The sequence below is a fragment of the Coregonus clupeaformis genome, unplaced genomic scaffold (genome assembly GCF_020615455.1).
Source record: "Coregonus clupeaformis isolate EN_2021a unplaced genomic scaffold, ASM2061545v1 scaf0374, whole genome shotgun sequence".
Taxonomy (NCBI): domain Eukaryota; kingdom Metazoa; phylum Chordata; class Actinopteri; order Salmoniformes; family Salmonidae; genus Coregonus; species Coregonus clupeaformis.
The window spans coordinates 147,935-169,819 of NW_025533829.1; the positions used below are offsets into that span (position 1 = coordinate 147,935).

Below are 21,885 nucleotides of genomic sequence, written 5' to 3' on the forward strand. Positions count from 1 at the left end.
GAATGTGGTGCTGGTTGGTGTATTGTACTGTGGTGTTGGGTACTGGATAATGTGATTGTGTGGAGGTTGTGGTGGCACGCAATGTGTTTTTAGGAGGGGGGGATGTTAGTGTAATGAGGATGGCTCATTAAAGTAAGACAAGTCAGTCTCTCTCTCTCTCTCTTAACAGCGCTCTGCACAGGCAGCAGTGGAGGACAGTGATAAGATCTTTACTGAGCTGATCCGCTCCATTGAGAGAAGGCGTTCTGAGGTGAAGGAGCTGATCAGAGGCCAAGAGAAGGCTCAAGTGAGTCAAGCTGAAGGACTCCTGGAGCAACTGGAGCAGGAGATAGCTGAGCTGAGGAAGAGAAGCACTGAGCTGGAGCAGCTCTCACACACAGAGGATCACATCCATTTCCTCCAGGTAAATAAACTGCCTTGATACATGTGATATGAAATTAAAACTCTCAATCATTTGGTTCTGCTCCCTCTCACTCTCTCTCTCTCCCTCTCTCTCTCTCTCTCTCTCTCTCTCCAGAGTTATCAGTCTCTCTCCAGTACCATTGTATCTTCAGACTTACCCAGCATCGTTGTCCATCCTCTTCAGTACTTTGGAGATGTGAGTAAGACTGTGTCTGAACTGAGAGAGAAACTAGAAGACGTCCTTAAAGGAGAATGGACAAAGATCTCCACTACAGGTGTGTTGAAAATAATAAGAACATCAACTTTAGACCATTGAAAGTTCCCTACTAGTCATATACATGTGGAATATGGTGTGATGATAACATTCCCTCTCTCTGTGAATGTGTTTGTGTGTCTGTAGTGAATATAGTGGATGTTCTACTGCCTCCAGAGCCCAAGACCAGAGAACAGTTCTTACAATGTGAGTCTCTTTATTCTGAAGTAACTAACAGTCTCTTTTTACTGACACTCCTAACAATCCCTCTAGAAATATATAGCAATAGTAGATCTAATCAAAGACTGGGTATCTATCTGACTCCTCATATTTCTCTGATTTAATCTCTGCTGTGCTCTAATCAAAGACAGGGTAGATACAGTATCTGACTTAACTTATTGTTCTAACTCCCCTCATTGGTCTCTGCTCTGCTCTTCTCCCAGATTCCTGTCAGCTCACACTGGACCCAAACACAGCACACACACGCCTCTCTCTGTCTGAAGGGAACAGAAAGGTGACCTATACAGGCCAAGTCCAACCATATCCTGTTCATCCAGACAGATTCACCAACTGGTGGCAGGTTCTGTGTAGAGAGGGTCTGTCTGGACGCTGTTACTGGGAGGTGGAGTGGAGTGGGGAGGATGTTTATACAGCTGTCTCATATAAAGACATCAGCAGAACAGGGAGAGATGGTGGATTTGGATACAATGACAAGTCCTGGTGTTTACTGTGTTATAGTGGTGGTTATAGGTTTAGACACAATCATGTTATGACTACAGTATCAGGCCCTCAGTCCTCCAGAGTAGGAGTGTACCTGGATCACAAGGCAGGTACTCTGTCCTTCTACAGTGTCTCTGATACAATGACCCTCCTCCACAGAGTCCAGACCACATTCACTCAGCCCCCCTCTATCCTGGGTTTTGGCTCTATAATGGGACTGCTGAGCTGGTTAAACTGTAGTAAGGTCCACATAGATACTAGTCATGCTGGGTAGTCTATAGCTGAGCTGGTTAAACTGTAGTAGGGTCCATATAGATACTAGTCATGCTGCTGTAGTCTATAGCTGAGCTGGTTAAACTGTAGTAGGGTCCACATAGATACTAGTCATGCTGGTGTAGTCTATAGCTGAGCTGGTTAAACTGTAGTAGGGTCCACATAGATACTAATCATGCTGGTGTAGTCTATAGCTGAGCTGGTTAAACTGTAGTAGGGACACATAGATACTAGTCATGCTGATGTAGTCTATAGCTGAGCTGGTTAAACTGTAGTAGGGTCCACATAGATACTAGTCATGCTGGTGGTGATGGTCCCCAGATGTGATGATTCATTCTACTCTGTTTTTATGTACAATGATTTGATTGATTTGATCTTCAGAAGATGTTATGAATTACAATTCAATGCATTCATATTTTTTTAAGTGCAATGTTTTAATCTTATATATTCACATTAATCATGATGTATGCTGTTAATGTATGTTGGTTGTCATTCAGAACCATTGAAATGTTTTCTCAATTGGTTCTCTGTCTCAATGTAATTTTCCTCAGTATCATGGAACAGGTAGTGTTACTTACTTGCTAATTGAACTATATGGGCCGGTTTCCCCGGACACAGATGAAGCCTAGTCCTAGACTAAAAAAGCATGTTCAATGGAGATGTCCGGGAAACTGACCCTACATTTGGCATCTTTTATTCTCCCGTACTGCTCAGTCAAGCAACATTAAACCTGTCCAGCAGGTGGTGCTATTAACCAAACAATAAGAACATCAGCTATCTTGACTTGTCACTCAGTATATCAGTAATGTTCAGAATTGTACTTTAATATCATTGGAGATTGATGGTCTTTTTAATCCACTACCCAGAGTCAGGAACAGATGAAGTTAGGTCTGCTACTGTTCAGTTATTAAATATGATTCATGGTGATGGGAAATAAAAAATACATCTAGTAGTAGTTTTCCTTTGCTATTTATTCCAAGGTGTGTCTTTAACTTGTAAATGGATTGTGTTGAAGCTGGCATGTGGTGTGGATGATAGAATAGAGTGAATAGAGGAGAGAAGAGAGGAGGAGAGGAGAACATAATATAGAAGACAGATGAGATAGAGAGAGAATTCATACCCAGGGGAGTTACTGACTCTGGCCCAAATGACACCCTGTTCCCTACGTAGTGCACTAGGCTACTTCTGACCAGATCAAAAGTAGTGCACTACATAGGGATTAGGGTGGAGATTTGCTCACTGGCATTAGAATATTAGACTATCATACTGTAATGTTAGTGGTTGCCTCGTTAGAATATCATAATGTAATGTTAGTGGTTGCCTCATTAGAATATCATATTGTAATGTTAGATGTTGCCTCATTCCAATATTAGAATATCATACTGTAATGTTAGTGGTTGCCTCATTAGAATATCATAATGTAATGTTAGTGGTTGCCTCATTAGAATATTAGAAAATCATACTGTAATGTTAGTGGTTGCCGCATTAGAATATCATATTGTAATGTTAGTGGTTGCCTCATTAGAACATTAGAATATCATAATGTAATGTTAGTGGTTGCCTCATTAGAATATTAGAATATCATACTGTAATGTTATTGGTTGCCTCATTAGAATATCATAATGTAATGTTAGTGGTTGCCTCGTTAGAATATTAGAAAATCATACTGTAATGTTAGTGGTTGACTCATTAGAATATTAGAATATCATACTGTAATGTTAGTGGTTGCCTCATTAGAATATCATACTGTAATGTTAGGGGTTGCCTCATTAGAATATTATACTGTAATGTTAGTGGTTGCCTCATTAGAATATCATACTGTAATGTTAGTGGTTGCCTCATTAGAATATCATACTGTAATGTTAGTGGTTGCCTCATTAGAATATCATACTGTAATGTTAGTGGTTGCCTCATTAGAATATCGTAATGTAATGTTAGTGGTTGCCTCGTTAGAATATTATACGGTAATGTTAGTGGTTGCCTCATTCGAATATCATACTGTAATGTTAGTGGTTGCCTCATTCGAATATCATACTGTAATGTTAGTGGTTGCCTCATTACAATATCATACTGTAATGTTAGTGGTTGCCTCATTAGAATATCATACTGTAATGTTAGTGGTTGCCTCATTAGAATATCATACTGTAATGTTAGTGGTTGCCTCATTAGAATATCATAGTGTAATGTTACAGTGAGGGAAAAAAGTATTTGATCCCCTGCTGATTTTGTACGTTTGCAAACTGACAAAGAAATAATCAGTCTATAATATTAATGGTAGGTTTATTTGAACAGTGAGAGACAGAATAACCACAAAAAAATCCAGAAAACCGCATTTAAAAATTTTTAGAAATTGATTTGCATTTTAATGAGGGAAATAAGTATTTGACCCCTCTGCAAAACATGACTTAGTACTTGGTGGCAAAACCCTTGTTGGCAATCACAGAGGTCAGACGTTTCTTGTAGTTGGCCTCCAGGTTTGCACACATCTCAGGAGGGATTTTGTCCCACTCCTCTTTACAGATCTTCTCCAAGTCATTAAGGTTTCGAGGCTGACGTTTGGCAACTCGAACCTTCAGCTCCCTCCACAGATTTTCTATGGGATTAAGGTCTGGAGACTGGCTAGGCCACTCCAGGACCTTAATGTGGTTCTTCTTGAGCCACTCCTTTGTTGCCTTGGCCGTGTGTTTTGGGTCATTGTCATGCTGGAATACCCATCCACGACCCATTTTCAATGCCCTGGTTGAGGGAAGGAGGTTCTCACCCAAGATTTGACGGTACATGGCCCCGTCCATCGTCCCCTTTGATGCGGTGAAGTTGTCCTGTCCCCTTAGCAGAAAAATACCCCCCAAAGCATAATGTTTCCACCTCCATGTTTGACGGTGGGGATGGTGTTCTTGGGGTCCTAGGCAGCATTCCTCCTCCAAACACGGCGAGTTGAGTTGATGCCAAAGAGCTCCATTTTGGTCTCATATGACCACAACACTTTCACCCAGTTCTCCTCTGAATCATTCAGATGTTCATTGGCAAACTTCAGACGGGCATGTATATGTGCTTTCTTGAGCAGGGGGACCTTGCAGGCGCTGCAGGATTTCAATCCTTCACGGCGTAGTGTGTTACCAATAGTTTTCTTGGTGACTATGGTCCCAGCTGCCTTGAGACCATTGACAAGATCCTCCCGTGTAGTTCTGGGCTGATTCCTCACCGTTCTCATGATCATTGCAACTCCACAAGGTGAGATCTTGCATGGAGCCCCAGGCCGAGGGAAATTGACAGTTCTTTTGTGTTTCTTCCATTTGCGAATATTCGCACCAACTGTTGTCACCTTCTCACCAAGCTGCTTGGCGATGGTCTTGTAGCCCATTCCAGCCTTGTGTAGGTCTACAATCTTGTCCCTGACATCCTTGGAGAGCTCTTTGGTCTTGGCCATGGTGGAGAGTTTGGAATCTGATTGATTGTTTGCTTCTGTGGACAGGTGTCTTTTATACAGGTAAAAAGCTGAGATTAGGAGCACTCCCTTTAAGAGTGTGCTCCTAATCTCAGCTCGTTACCTGTATAAAAGACACCTGGGAGCCAGAAATCCTTCTGATTTGAGAGGGGATCAAATACTTTTTTCCCTCACTGTAGTGGTTGCGTCCCCCCTTTTTCTTCTGTTGTGTTTTCCCTCAGTGTTCCTTATTGAAAATCAATTAACAATTCATCCCCGCCCAAAAAATCCTATTACGGTTTTGTTTTAATCACTTTGGTACTATTTTCACAAGCAGGTGGTACATTTTCACAACTCTTAGTATAAAACTCCAAGCTGGTCACGCTTGTAAGGCAGCCAGTCTTTCATTCAAAACCTGTCATTGTGCATTCATTTGGATTGGAAACATCTCTCACCACACAACCATTGATTCAAAATATAAATGTAATGAGAGCATAGGTTTAATCACCAAAACAACTTAAAACTACTCAATTGAAAATATATCATTAACTACCAATAGAAATCACTGCAAGATAAGTGTTTCAAATAACCCTTAGAAGTGCTGAAAGTAATATGCTACAGTACTGTAGATTACAGTTTACATTAGGCAATACACTTACATTACCCAACAACATTGACAATCTATCATTTCCATGATATCTATCCAATGTGTAATCAAAGGTGTGATCAATGATGACATCCTCTACAATCATTCATGGGGATTTATTTTTATTTTTCTGATGTAATTGCAACATACAGTACTGTCTGTAATTAGATGTGAGACATTAAATGAAACATTAAATGAATGAAAATAAAATAATGTTTAGCACGCATTAATTAGCATCAAGCCTATCTTGAGCATTTGGCCATAAATTCTCATCCACATCAGTAAATGTCCTCATTGTTCATGCACCACTGGAGAAACCTTTTGGCATGTTGAATCAAAGCTTGACATTGGTCTGCACTGATGTCATCACATGCCTCTTCCATGGCCAGAAGGAGGGTGGCACGCTCATGGGGATGGCGATCGTACACCTTCCACCTCCATGATGAAAAAAATAATTTAATAAGGTTGAGGAAGGAGAGTATGGGGGCTGGTATAGGGTCACGAATCAGGGAGGGACCTGAAACCATGCCTGAACCACCTCTTAATGGTGGAACCTGACATTGTCCCACACAATGACATAGGTGACCCCTTCACCTTGACAGGCCTGCTCAATTTCATTGAGAAACACAATGAGGTGTGCAGCGTGGTAGGATCCAAGTAATGGTCTACGTCCTACCACACCATCTTCAGAGACAGCTGCTGCACTTGGAAGTGTTTCCCCCACGTTGTCCAGGCAATTGGACGGTCACCCATTGGCAAATAGGGTTCCGCCCACGGCGGCAAGTTTTGGCCAGGTTGAAGCCCGCTTCATCAACAAAGATATACTAGTGATGGTTCACAGCAGCATCAAGCACCATCACCCTCTAAATATATTTTGGTTAGTTCTTTTTACAGTATAGTTCCATTATGATATTGTGAAGTAGCATGTTCATTAATAGTAACAGTAATACAGTATATAGTGCTGTACCTGAACATACTCGTCCCACAGTTGTTTCTCTCAGAAGGCTCCAGGTAAATGTGTTTCATAGATACCTGGTGCCTCTTCAAAAGGCGGGTGATTGTTGGTAGGCTGATGGATGCCACATTGGCAAAGGTGTCATCATTCTCCTCAATGGCCTGCTTTATTTCAGACAGACGTATGTCATTCCTGGCCCTCACCATTTCCACCACTGCCCACACCTGCTGGTCGGTCAGCACACGGCCACCACCATGGGGTCTTCTGTCAATTTAGAGGGTAGAACAAGAGTATACTGTAAATAGATCATACTGGAAGAATACTGGAACAAGTTATGTGAATTTACATGCATTACAACATGTAATTTATTGTAAATGTAATGGTAAAGCATAGTGCATATCCTTCAGACTTACCGGTTTTCTTGGAGAAAATGTTCTCATGATCTTATTGACAGTTGATCTTTTCAGATTGGGGTGAACTAATCTGGCAGCCTCTGCCATGGTAAGGCCTCTGTTTACCACATGGTCAACGACGATAGCCCGGACTTCATTAGACACAACAGTTCCCTGCCGTCTGCCTCCCTCTCTCTGATGTCCACCTCTTTGACGGGTCCCATGCCCACCTCTTTGACCTCTCTGACCTCTTTAATGGGGCCCATGCCCTCCTCTCTGATTGGCCCCTTGTCCACGAGCTCTTTGATTTCTTCCTCTACCTTGCTGTCTATCCTGCTCCATGTTGAAAGAAATGTTCATAAACATCCTTTTATATGGTGACCAATTGTGGTTCCCACTATGTGGAATCAATTAGCAATAATGAGCAGTCATTATGTATGGTTATCATGTATCATACATGTTATCTAGATGTTTATACTTTACAAACACATTTTATTTCTGTAGTTCTCAAAATCCTTATATAGTAGACAAACCAGTTTAAAATCTATAGTTTTACCAAACGGTTAAGTGATTAACCATTAAGCACAGTTAGATTAAGTGATGGTCAAATGTATTTAAACAAATGAGAAGAGAATCATATGAAAAGTATTGTGAGCATTGCATTGTGAAAGGCATTTACTTTATATGAAAGGTATTTCTAGATGAAACACTGATTAGGTTTGGTGAAAATGTTACTGTGTGGTTTTGTGTTTTGTACTTAGTCAATTGAAAATGTGCTTCAAGTTTTGAAGAAAAAAGTAACAGCCTTTTTGACGATCTGTGATGAGTTTTGTTCTAAGAGTTGTGAAATTTTACCACACACTTGTGAAAATAGTACCAAGACAACACTGGGGAACAGGTTGTCTGGAATCCAGTAACAGTGGAAATTGACCCCCTCCTCTCTCTCTGTGAGTTATCAGTGCTCTGTACAGGCAAAAGTTGCTAAGTATGAGACAATCTTTACTGAACTGATCGGGTCCATTGAGAGAATACTCACTGAGGTGAAAAGGTTGATTAGAGGCCAGGAGAAGACTGCAGTGAGACGGGTTAAAGGACTCCTGGAGCAACTGGAGCAGGAGATAGCTGAGCTGAGGAAGAGAAGCACTGAGCTGGAGCAGCTCTCACACACAGAGGATCACATCCATTTCCTCCAGGTGACATCAAAATCAAATGTATTCGTCACATAAACATGGTTAGCAGATGTTATTGCGAGTGTAGCGAAATGCTTGTGCTTCTAGTTCCGACAGTGCAGCAATATCTAGCAAGTAATATCTAACAGTTCCACAATAAATACCTAATACACACAAATCTCAGTAAAGGCAATAAGAATATATAAATATATGGATGAGCAATGTCATTATCAGAGTGGCATAGGCTAAGATAAAATAGATAGTATAGAATACAGTATATACAGTTGAAGGCGGAAGTTTACATACACTTAGGTTGGAGTCATTAAAACTAATTTTTTCAACCACCACAAATTTCTTGTTAACAAACTATAGTTTTGGCAAGTCGGTTAGGACATCTACTTTGTGCATGATACAAGTCATTTTTCCAACAATTTTTTACAGACCGATTATTTCACTTATAATTCACTGTATCACAATTCCAGTGGGTCAGAAGTTTACATACACTAAATTGACTTTGCCTTTAAACAGCTTGGAAAATTCCAGAAAATGATGTCATGGCTTTAGAAGCTTCTGATAGGCTAATTGACATCATTTGAGTCAATTGTAGATGTACCTGTGGATGTATTTCAAGGCCTACCTTCAAACTCAATGCCTCTTTGCTTGACATCATGGGAAAATCAAAAGAAATCAGCCAAGACCTCAGAAAACTAAATTGTAGACCTCCACAAGTCTGGTTCATCCTTGGGAGCAATTTCCAAACTCCTGAAGGTACCACGTTCATCTGTACAAACAATAGTACGCAAGTATAAACACCATGGGACCACGCAGCCGTCATACCGCTCAGGAAGGAGACGCGTTCTGTCTCCTAGAGATTAACGTACTTTCGTGTGAAAAGTGCAAATCAATCCCAGAACAACAGCAAAGGACCTTGTGAAGATGCTGGAGGAAACAGGACCAAAAGTATCTATATCCACATTAAAACGAGTCCTATATCGACATAACCTGAAAGGCCGCTCAGCAAGGAAGAAGCCACTGCTCCAAAACCGCCATAAAAAAGCCAGACTACGGTTTGCAACTGCACATGGGAACAAAGATTGTACTTTTTGGAGAAATGTACTCTGGTCTGATGAAACAAAAATAGAACTGTTTGGCCATAATGACCATCGTTATGTTTGGAGGAAAAAGGGGGTTGCTTGCAAGCCGAAGAACACCATCCCAACCGTGAAGCACGGGGGTGGCAGCATCATGTTGTGGGGGTGCTTTGCTGCAGGAGGGATTGGTGCACTTCACAAAATAGATGGCATCATGAGGAAGGAAAATTATGTGGATGTATTGAAGCAACATCTCAAGACATCAGTCAGGAAGTTAAAGCTTGGTCGCAAATCGGTCTTCCAAATGGACAATGACCCCAAGCATACTTCCAAAGTTGTGGAAAAATGGCTTAAGGACAACAAAGTCAAGGTATTGGAGTGGCCATCACAAAGCCCTGACCTCAATCCTATAGAAAATTTGTGGGCAGAACTGAAAAAGCATGTGCGAGCAAGGTGGCTTACAAACCTGACTCAGTTACACCAGCTCTGTCAGGAGGAATGGGCCAAAATTCACCCAATTTATTGTGGGAAGCTTGTTGAAGGCTACCCGAAACATTTGACCCAAGTTAAACAATTTAAAGGCAATGCTACCAAATCCTAATTGAGTGTATGTAAACTTCTGACCCACTGGGAATGTGTTGAAATAAATAAAAACTGAAATAAATCATTTTCTCTACAATTATTCTGACATTTCACATTCTTAAAATAAAGTGGTTATCCTAACTGACCTAAGACAGGGCATTTTTACAAGGATTAAATGTCAGGAATTGTGAAAAACTGAGTTTAAATGTATTTGGCTAAGGTGTATGTAAACTTCCGACTTCAACTGTACATGTGAGATGGGTAATGCAAGATATGTAAACATTATTAAAGTGGCATTATTAAAGTGGCCTGTGGTTTTCAAGTCTGTATGCAGGCAGCAGCCTCTCTGTGCAAGTGATGGCTGTTTAACAATCTGATGGCCTTGAGATAGAAGCTGTTTTTCAGTCTCTTGCTCCCAGCTTTGATGCACCTGTACTGACCTCGCCTTCTGGATGATAGCGGGGTGAACAGGCAGTGGCTGGGGTGGTAGTTGTCCTTGATGATATTTTTGGCCTTTGTCGTGTATTAGGATTATGCCTTTGTTAAATGTTTTTCATGAAGAAATGGAATGTTGTTTATGTTAGGTCAAATGTGGCGTTTGTGGGGTGACGCCCCAGGGGAGACGGGTGATTGGACAGCAGAGGGAGCCACCCATCCTTTTGCATTGTTTATAAGTAGGGGCTAGACAAAGAGAGGGCAGAGCGGCCATTGCAATCTGAGGCGTCGCTCTCCGGGTGGGCATGTCACCTGTAACTTATGCTGAAAGCTTGTGATATGAATAAACCTTATGATCAAAGTTCAGTATGAGCGGACTCCTTTGTTTATCAGCAATAATTGCCAGCATTCACCCGATACGACACCTTCCTGTGACATCGGGTGCTGTAGGTGTCCTGGAGGGCAGGTAGTTTGCCCCCGGTGATGCGTTGTGCAGACCGCACCACCCTCTGGTATATCACTTGGTCTATCAACAGTAGAATATGTCTCTCAAAGTGTCATATCTGGCCTTTCTCCCCATGTTAGTGGAATGTGTTTGAGCTTTGGAAGTCTTCATTTGTTAACAGTTCTCTCATCTCTCCCTATAGGGTCTTAAGTCTCTCTATGACCCTCCTGAGCCTGTGGCCTCTCCCATCCTGCCTGCCAACTCACACCTCTCATTTGACGACATTACGTTTTATCCTCCTGGACTGAAAGATCAACTGGACAAAATGTGAAGGAGATAGGAATGATGTCTAAAAATGGTAGGGAGTGCACACATATGATCTCAAGATATGCTGTTTTTTAACCTCTATTAAAATATGTGGTATATTTCTCATGGAATGCAATCAACTTATTTGAGGTATATTGCTGAGCAGTTGTCTATTTTTGCTTATTGTGTAATGTGTTTTAGTCTCAAAACCCTAACACGTTCTTCTCTTAATATTAATTTACATTGAATTTTAAATAGTTACAGACTTCCAAATTGCTCTTTAGCTGAAGACCAAAGAAAAGTTGTCCCTCTGTAAGTGATATTCAAACACCCTCTCAAAGACAACATACATGTTCTTTCTTTTACTTATTGGGTTTTGTGGTTCATCAGTCAGACGTCCTCCAGCTGACATTGGATCTGAATACAGCTCATCCAGAACTCAGGCTGTCTGATGGAAACTGGAAGGTGACAGCCACTGATAAAGCTCAGCCCTATCCTGACTACTGGAGACAGGTGCTGTGTAGAGAGGGCCTGTCTGGAGTCTGCTACTGGGAGGTAGAGTGGAGCGGTGGATGGGTTGAAATAGCAGTGTCATATAGAGGGATCATCAGGAAAGGAAAGGTCCCAGAGTCTACATTTCTAGGTAACAGTCAGTCCTGGACTTTGGAGTGCTATCCCCCCCATTGTAGGTTTTGGCCCAATGCTAATAAAACAGAAATATCTGTCCCCTGCTCCTCCAGAGTAGGAGTGAACCAGGACCACAGGGCAGGAACTCTGTCCTTCTACAGCGTCTCTGACACTGACCCTCCTCCACAGAGTCCAGACCACATTCACTCAGCCCCTTTATCCTGGGTTTGGGATTGGTACAAAATCATATCTCAATAATTACCAGTAGGTACAGATGATTTCAACCATTTCAGACATGTTGATGGAGAGCTTCTGGGTTATTAACAGTCTTCCAGTAGGCCTATGATCTGGTTCAATTCCCCTTTTTTAACGTTATTGTAAAAATAAAAATAAAAGCCTGGTCCCAGATCTGTTAGTGGTCTTGCTAAACAGATGGCATGATAGCACATACAGACTGACACTCAGGCTTCAGACTTTTACTGTCTACCTGATCACCTCTTGGCTGTTGCAATCCTCTGTAAATGTGTCTCTTTTTCTCTTGATGTAAACTGTAGTACTGGCAAACCAGTCAAATCAGAAACTGGGATCATTGTTGATCCATTTATGATCAGATGAGAATATTTAAATCACCCATGTACATGTATGAATCCAAACAATTCTGTATTCTGAATCAATTACTGAATCAATGTGATCTTTCAATATAAAAGTCAAAATCATGACATTGGAATTGCTCTGTTATTGAATTGATTGACACAATGAATCAGCTATTTCCAGTCATCTATGTAGCAGTATATCCACAGGGGGAGGAAGTGCAGGGAGATGCCTCTGATATGACTGGGTGTCAGGTGGAAGGAGATCACAGAGCCTGGAACAGAGAAGAGAGGAAGACTGGGAAGAGAAAGAAGCATTCATTTGGTTCAAACGTCTCTTGTCTGTCTCTAATACACCAGTAGGGGGCAGGTACACCAGTAGGGTGTGTGTGTGTGTGTGTGTGTGTCTTTCTCTGTGTGTGTTTGTGTGTGTGTGTGTGCTTACTGATGACTCTGGCGTGGGAGAAGGGTGTTTTCTCCATGGACAGGTAGCAGGAGGTGACACACTCCACGAGAGGGGCCAGCAGCAGCAGAGGTAGGATGCTGATGACGTTCATGGCACCGATGGGCAGGAGGAAGCTGTTCAGGTGCAGGTTAGAGTTCATGGTCTGAATGTAGTAACCTGATGGAATCTGTGGGAGAGGTCAGGGTAACAACAGATTCTAGGACAACTTTATGGAGCATAAATAAACATTATAGATTTGCCAGTTTTACCCCCAACATCTGAAAAATAATGTATTTGGACTTTCCACTGAAAACAAACAATGACCTGAAAATGTTCTAAAAATCAATGAATGAATGGAACCATTTATTTGTCTCTACAGTTTGAAGGAAGTTTCTAACTAGCATTAGCGCTATGAAGTCTATAGTAACTGCTAGCATGCCATAGACTTCCAGTCATTGCGCTAACGCTAGTTGGCATTGGCTCCCAAAACTACTACAAACTTCCTTCATACAGGATGCAGAGACATTAAAATGGTGTCCATGAGTTCATCTGACTCTGGGGAAATAGATAGAGGGCTTCATTGCCTAAATACTGAAGAATCCCTTTAAATTGAGTTTTTCAGTGATTGCAATTATTAATTTTTGCATTTACATTTACATTGTAATCATTTAGCAGACACTCTTATCCAGAGCGACTTTCAATTATTGCAAAATGTGAATCACAATAAAAAAAAATGGTATAGAAAAGTATTTAGTATTTTGAAATGTTTAGTTCAACCCAGTGTGATTCAAATGACAAAATACTCAGAAGTAATTAAAATACGTATTTCAAATAGATGTAAGAGAAATACTGAACATCTCTGGCTACTACCCAACACTCTGTCACACTTCCTTATCAAAGAAAACACAACCCCTCTACATACAGAGTACACAGTCAAGTAGGAAGCCCCTCCCTGTCCTCTGGTGTAGAGTTCCATGAAACAGAAAGTTATCTTTGACACTGCCATTGCTTAACCTACGGGAGAGAGCACCAAAATGGCAGAGAATCAGGAACTGTTCTGTTGCTCCATCTGTCTGGATCTACTGAAGGATCCGGTGACTACTGCCTGTGGACACAGCTACTGTATGGGCTGTATTAAAGAAAGCTGGGATCAGGAGGATCTGAAAGGTGTGTACAGCTGTCCCCAGTGCAGACAGACCTTTACCCCAAGGCCTGTTCTGAACAGAAGCACTGTGTTGGCTGAAGTGGTGGAGAAACTGAAGAAGACAGGACTCCAGGCAGCTCCCCCTCCTGCTCTGTGCTATGCTGGACCTGGAGATGTGGCGTGTGATTTCTGCACTGGGACCAGAAAGCAGAAAGCCCTCATGTCCTGTCTGGTGTGTCTGGCCTCTTACTGTGAGATTCACCTCCAACCTCACTATGAATTTCCTGCTTTCAAGAAGCACAAGCTGGTCAAAGCCACCGCACAACTACAGGAGAAGATCTGCTCTCATCATGACAAACTGCTGTTTGGCCATAATGACCATCGTTATGTTTGGAGGAAAAAGGAGGTCGCTTGCAAGCCGAAGAACACCATCCCAACCGTGAAGCACAGGGGCGGCAGCATCATGCTGTGGGGGTGCTTTGCTGCAGGAGGGACTCGTGCGCTTCACAAAATAATTGGCATCATGAGGAAGGAAAATTATGTGGATGTATTGAAGCAACATCTCAAGACATCAGTCAGGAAGTTAAAGCTTGGTCGCAATATAATTGAATGGTAAATCATGTATGGTGTCATTTTGGAGTCACTTAAACATATTATGTTCTTATTTACAATACAAGTGACTCCAAAATGTCTCGATATGTAATTTACCATTCAATTCTATAAGGATTTTGTTTTTATGCAGATTTTTGAATATTCGCATGAAAATCTGTTTCCATCCGACTGGCGACAGATTTTCATGTGAACATTGTAAAATCTTCATAAAAACATGGGCATTTTATCATCAGAGATGTTTCCATCAAGTTGACTTGTTGAGGATTGAGCAATGCTACCAAATACTAATTGAGTGTATGTAAATTTCTGACCCACTGGGAATGTGATGAAAGAAATAAAAGCTGAAATAAATCATTCTTTTCAATTTTTCTGACATTTCACATTCTTAAAATAAAGTGGTGATCCTAACTGACCTAAGACAGGGAATTTTTACTAGGATTAAATGTCAGGAATTGTGAAAAACTGAGTTTAAATGTATTTGGCTAAGGTGTATGTAAACTTCCGACTTCATCTTTATCTAGGCCCTCCATTAGAAGGTGTCATAAGTATTTGAACAAATTCACTTATAGTGTATTACATTTTGTCAAAAGTTAGTATTTGGTCCCATATTCCTAGCAGGCTATGACTACATCAAGCTTGGGACTCTTGCAGTGTGTTTTGGTTGTGTTTCAGATGATGTTGTGCCCAATAGAATTGAATGGTAAATAATGTATTGTGTCATTTTGGAGTCGCTTAAACATATTATGTTCTTATTTCCAAAATGATTCAATACGTAATTTACCATTCAATTATATTGGGATTTTGTTTATAGATGAGGATATTGTTTTTATGCAGATTTTTGAAAATTCGCATGAAAAATAGTTTCCATTCGACTGGTGACAGAATATTGTAAAATCTTCATAAAAACGTGAATTTTACTAGCAGAGATATTTCCATCAAATTGACTTGTTGAGGATAAATGGCTGTGCGTGATGATGTAATGCACATACAAATATATTTTGGGGAAAATACAAAAACCGGTTAAAAACTTTATGTTAAATGGGTTTCCATCACATTTTCAACTCTACCGATGGTTTTGTCAGATGTTTTGGGGGCATTATATAGTGAACACGCCCACTCTGGATAGGCTGCCTACATGATGACATTATTATGGACAAAAAGACCCTCGATATTTATTGGAAAGGAGCATCAAGCTCATCACTGTGAACTTTCACCACCCTGTGAAGTTCAGCATAACTTATTTCATCTGTAGCTTAATAAACTGCATGGTTTCCCGAGTCGTAGTGGGAGGACCACACCACATATCATCGTGTGACTCCAAGTTTACTTCAATATGATGGTTATTATATCAATATTTGTGCATAAAGCCATTTCCACTGCCATTTCTCGCTTAATTAATTCTACAGAGGTATTTGCACCCCACTGCATCCACATGTTTCTTTACAATTTATGATCATTTTACATGACTGAAAATGAAATAAAACTTTTGATTTGACATATTCATCATTCACCACTGTGGCTTCTGAATAGGTCACTGTACATTTATGGAACCTTTAAAACGTTGTAATGTTTTACCACAACCTTATATTTGGTTACACGTCACTATGGCTTCCATCCCTATATACCTCAGTGCATCCATCCAGGACTAACGTCTCCAAACAGATCTAAAAGGCCTCCCCCACCACTCAGACTTTCAAAGACATTAAAGTTATCTCTGATACTCTGCTGTGCAGCTTGTTGTATGGACATTGCAGAGGCCCTTTTAAAATATCCACTCTGCTGTCTGGATCTACCAAAGGATCCAGTTACTATTCCCTGTGGACACAGCTGTATGCAACGTCATCTTCTTAGCTTGACTTCCATCCCCCCAAAAACCTGTAGATACAGAGTACACAGTCAAGAGGAAGCCACTCCCTGTCCTCTGGTGTAGAGTTCCATGAAACAGAAAGTCATCTTTGACACCCTGTTGCTCAACCTTCAGGTGAAAGCACTAAAATGGCTGACAATCTAGAACTGTTCTGTTGCTCCGTCTGTCTAGATCTACTGAAGGATCCGGTGACTACTGCCTGTGGACACAGCTACTGTATGGGCTGTATTAAAGAAAGCTGGGATCAGGATGATCTGAAAGGTGTCTACACCTGTCCCCACACTCTAAAAAATTCTGGGTTGTTTGGTTGACCCAAATGTTGGGTTGTAGGCGTTGGGTCACTTAGTTGGGTTGTTTTCTTTAAAAACTGCTGGGTTATGGATGCTGGGTGTTGGGTTATTGTTGCTTGGTTATTGAGATATGACCCAGCAGGTCAGATCAGAAGACTGTAGGCATAGTTTAGTAGGGGTGTGGCTTTCAGATAGTTATTTTTAGCCACCCATGAGAGTAAATATAATTCCTGTTCATCTGGTCTGTTGCGTAGTTAGCACATGTTAAGGTTGAACATTGACATTTTTGTAGTTTCAATTTTGCTTATAGAGTTTCCTAAAAGTCCACGTATGTCTCATTGTTGGGCTATGATACAGTGGTATACCTTATTATAATATGTAATAAATACTCTACATATTATAGAATAATTTAATAAGGAAACATTGAGTTTACAGTATGTAAATTTGATATGATAAACTGGAATGACATTTACTCTCATGGGTGGCCAATAAGATCTAGCTGAAAGCCACGCCCATAATAAGCCACGCCTCCTTAAAATAACCTACAGTAAGGATGACATTAAAACAGACCCAGTTGCTAGGTCAACCAAGCATGACATTAAAACAGACCCAGTTGATAGGTCAACCAAGCATGACATTAAAACAGACCCAGTTGCTAGGTCAACCAAGCATGACATTAAAACAGACCCAGTTGCTAGGTCAACCAAGCATGACATTAAAACAGACCCAGTTACTAGGTCAACCAAGCATGACATTTAAAACAGACCCAGTTGCTAGGTCAACCAAGCATGACATTAGAACAAACCCAGTTGCTAGGTCAACCAAGCATGACATTAGAACAGACCCAGTTGCTAGGTCAACCAAGCATGAGAGTAAAAAATACCCAACTGATGGTTAAATTAACCCGTGTTCTGTTAATACTAACAACCCAACATATTGGGTTATTCACGCAACCAAACTGTCTGGGTCAAAATAACCCAACATGTTCTTTCCACTACTTAACCTGCGCTGGGGTACTAAATAAACCAGATTGAGTGCAGTGCAGACATACCTTCACCCCAAGACCTATTCTGAACAGGAGTGCTGTGCTCGCCTAAGTGGTGGAGAAACTGAAGAAGACAGGACTCCAAGCTGCTTCTCCTGCTCACTGTCATGCTGGACCTTTAGATGTGGGGTGTGACATCCTCAGTGCAGACAGACCTTCACTCCAAGGCCTAATCTGAGGAAAAATAACATGTTGGCTGAAGTGGTGGAGAAACTGAAGAAGACAGGACTCCAGGCTGCTCCCCCTCCTGCTCTGTGCTATGCTGGACCTGGAGATGTGGCATGTGATGTCTGCACTGGGACCAGAAAGCAGAAAGCCCTCATGTCATGTCTGGTGTGTCTGGCCTCTTACTGTGAGACTCACCTCCAACCTCACTATGAATCTCCTGCTTTCAAGAAGCACAAGCTGGTCAAAGCCACCGCACAACTACAGGAGTATATCTGTTCTCATCATGACAAACTGCTGGAGGTTTTCTGCTGTACCTATCAGCAGTGTATCCAGGGCCGTGCACAGACCTTTCAGAAGCATGTGCTCAAATTGAAAATAGGGCAACCCCCCTTAAGAAAAATACATTCATAATTCATATCTGGAAATTCATAACAAACAAAATACATCTGTAGGAAACATTTGACAAGAGGGTGAGCTATTAGCTGATCATTGATGTTGATTGTAGTAACTTTACAAGGATTATCCACACGCCTTTCAATTCAACATGAGGCAGTGTCCCGTTAATGCCGTGCCAACTCTAGGATGATGACATCACAGGAGGGTAAAGGTCACGGTCAACATCAATGTCCATAATAACCATGCTCCAATGTAAGGTAATAATACTATACTGCAGTTAAGTACACAACCTATTCAGTAGGAATTGTTTATATAGTGTCCACACTATAACACTGTTCAATGACTATCTCTAGACCTCTTTCCCAGTGAAATGTGCTTGAAATCAAATAACCTTTGTCTTTCTCAATATCATAGTTTCCAGTCTCTCTGTGTTCCTCCTGGATCTGAAGCAATACCCAGCATCATTATCACATTGAAGCATGTGACGAAATGTGTCAATGAACTGAAAGAGCAACTACCAAACATCTACAAGGAGGAAATTGACAGGATATCCAGAAAATATGTTTTTTAATCAGATATAATTATTATTATTGTATTGTTGTTGTTGTTGTGTGTGTGTGTGTGTGTGTGTGTGTGTGTGTGTGTGGGGGTAGATCAGCTTTAATATTGCAGATATATTGTGGCTTCTATCTGTGTAATTGTCTGCATCATTTCCAATCCCCCATATATATGTTTTGTAAATATTATTTTAAATATATCTTCCTTCTTTATTATTTTCCCCTAACCCTACCACCCCTCCTAAACTAATGGACAACAATACTTAGCCTTCCACTTCCAGCTTATAAATGTACATACTACATACATTTCACAGACACTACATTTTACATTAGTTATATTTTGTTTGTTTTTAGTCCCCGCCTTCAGCTACCCTCAGCCCCTCCCATCTATCTCTGAAGACCATCCAGTTTTGATTTCTAGCTGCCATACAGTGCATTCGGAAAGTATTCAGACCCTTTCAACATTTTATTACGTTACAGCCTTATTCTAAAATTGATTAAATAAAACATTTTCCTCATCACTCTACCCACAATACCACATAATGACAAAGCAAAATGTATTTTTTATTTTTACACACTTATTGAAAATACAAGACAGAAATACCTTATTTACATAAGTATTCAGACCCTTTTCTATGAGACTCAAAATTGAGCTCAGGTGAATCCTGTTTCCATTGATCATCCTGAGATGTTTCTACAACTTGATTGGAGTCCACCTGTGGTAAATTCAATTGATTGGACATGATTTGTAAAGGCACACAGCTGTCTATATAAGGTCCCACAGTTGACAGTGCATGTCAGAGCAAAAACCAAGCCATGAGGGTGAAGGAATTGTCAGTAGAGCTCTGAGACAGGATTGTGTTGAGGCACAGATCTGGGGAAGGGTCCCAAAACATTTCTGCAACATTGAAGGTCCCCAAGATCACAATGGCGTCCATCATTCTTAAATGGAAGAAGTTTGTAACCACCAAGACTCTTCCTAGAGCTGGCCGCCTGGCCAAACTGAGCATCGTGGGAGAAGGGCCTTGGTCAGGGAAGTGACCAAGAACCTGATGGTAACTCTGACAGAGCTCCAGAGTTCCTCTGTGGAGATGGGAGAAACTTCCAGAAGGACAACCACCTCTGCAGCACTCCACCAATTAGGCCTTTATGGTAGAGTGGCCAGACGGAAGCCACTCCTCAGTAAAAGACACATGACAGCCCACTTGGAGTTTGCCCAAAGGATCCTAAAGTATTCTCAGACCAAAAGAAAGAAGATTCTCTGGTCTGATGAAACCAAGATTGAACTCTTTGGCCTGAATGCCAAGCGTCACGTCTGTAGAAAACATGGCACCATCCCTATGGTGAAGCATGGTGGTGGCAGCATCAGGCTGTGGGGATGTTTTTCAGAGGCACGGACTGGGAGAATAGCCAGGATCGAGGGAAAAATGAACAGAGCAAAGTACAGAGAGATCCTTGATGAAAACCTGCTTCAGAGCGCTCAGGATCTCAGACTGGGGCGAAGGTTCAACTTCCAACAAGACAACAACCCTAAGCACACAGCCAAGACGCAGGAGTGGCTTCGGGACAAGTCTCTGAATGTCCTTGAGTGGTCCAGCCAGATCCTGGAGTTGAACCCGATCTACCATCTCTGGAGAGACATGAAAATAGCTGTGCAGCACTGATAGCAACAACAACCACCGCAGAAAAGTTGGCTGTGTTTACAGACAGACAGACATACAGACATACAGACAGACAGACAGAGGTTGTTTACTATGACTGGATGAAGGGATACAGTGTTGAAGGCTTCCTTTAGGTCTCCTGGTCTCTTGGGATTTAAACAGTGAATACAGTGAGATAGTCCTAACCATTCAATCAATGTACAGAACAAACAGTCATCATTAACACTATACAGAGTGGAGCCTATGGATAGAATATGTTATCAAAGAATATAATACAATAGAATTTTATGAATAGAAAATAATAAATGTTTTGACATGAAAGCACAGCCATATGATTTGACTTGACAGTGTCAGTCTCTGAAGACACCCAGCAATGGTTAGGATTATTAGAGAAGCTTTTCCTGCTGAAAGGCAGTTTCATTTCATCTGGTTGCAGAAATAATTCATTGGATATGTTCATAACCCCGTCCACCTATAAGATGTGGGGGGTTTCTGTCTGACTAAGAAGAGATACAAAGAACTCTGATTATAAAACATCCTCTCTTTTTAGTCCTAGATATGGCTAGGGTTAGGGTTACTGCTGAATGTAGTAACTCTAACCCTGACCCTAGGCCTATCAGTAATAACCACACTGTAATGTAAAGTATTACCTCATTCTCAATGATCAGTCAATACATACAGTATTCATTTAAACTACAGTATATTGTATCAATATCAAACCCCCCTCCGCCCCCCCCCCCATTATAACCACTTATGAATTATTATAGACACTTATAATCAGTGTTATAACACATAAGTGTATTATAAGACATTATGAAGCTTATTATAATAATTATAATATGTAGTTCATAGGAACTGTTACCCTTTATATATTCTAACAACTCATATTTGTTAGATTTATTCCAAATGAAGGACCTAGAAACTAAAATATTTGTCTCCCTCTCCACGTTGAACGCAGTTCTCTCTCTATCCCTCCCTCCCTCCCTCCCTCTAACCTCACCTATCTGGCAGATCCAGAAAGTCCTCGCCCTCCCAAAAACTCACTTCAAGGAAACGAAACTGATCTGAGTCTCTGTGTCGTCTGTCTGTGTGAGAGTGAACAACCATCCAAATGGCTCAGCAGGGAGTTCTGCTGGACCAGGACCAGTTCTGTTGTTCTGTCTGTCTGGATCTACTGAAGGAGCCGGTCACTACTGCCTGTGGACACAATTACTGTAGGAGATGTATTGAGGGCTGCTGGGATCAGGATGTTCTGAAAGGGGTCTATAGCTGTCCTCAGTGCAGAGAGACCTTCACGCCAAGGCCTAATCTGAGGAAAAATAACATGTTGGCTGAGATGGTGGAGAAACTGAAGAAGAAAGGACTCCAGGCTGCTCCCCCTCCTGCTCTG

At 41.2% G+C, this 21,885-nt stretch overlaps 1 long non-coding RNA gene and 2 pseudogenes across 1 annotated transcript; 2 read left to right on the forward strand and 1 right to left on the reverse strand.

Moving 5' to 3' along the window:
- LOC123484619 overlaps nt 1-12,740 on the forward strand; it is a 38,792-nt pseudogene extending 26,052 nt beyond the window's left edge.
- LOC121559288 overlaps nt 1-12,954 on the reverse strand; it is a 64,650-nt pseudogene extending 51,696 nt beyond the window's left edge.
- On the forward strand, nt 8,218-11,657 carry LOC121560961. Its single transcript, XR_005999075.1, has 2 exons — nt 8,218-8,258; nt 11,484-11,657. It is a non-coding gene; the product is annotated as an uncharacterized LOC121560961 (long non-coding RNA).
- Nucleotides 12,955-21,885: the final 8,931 nt, after the last annotated feature.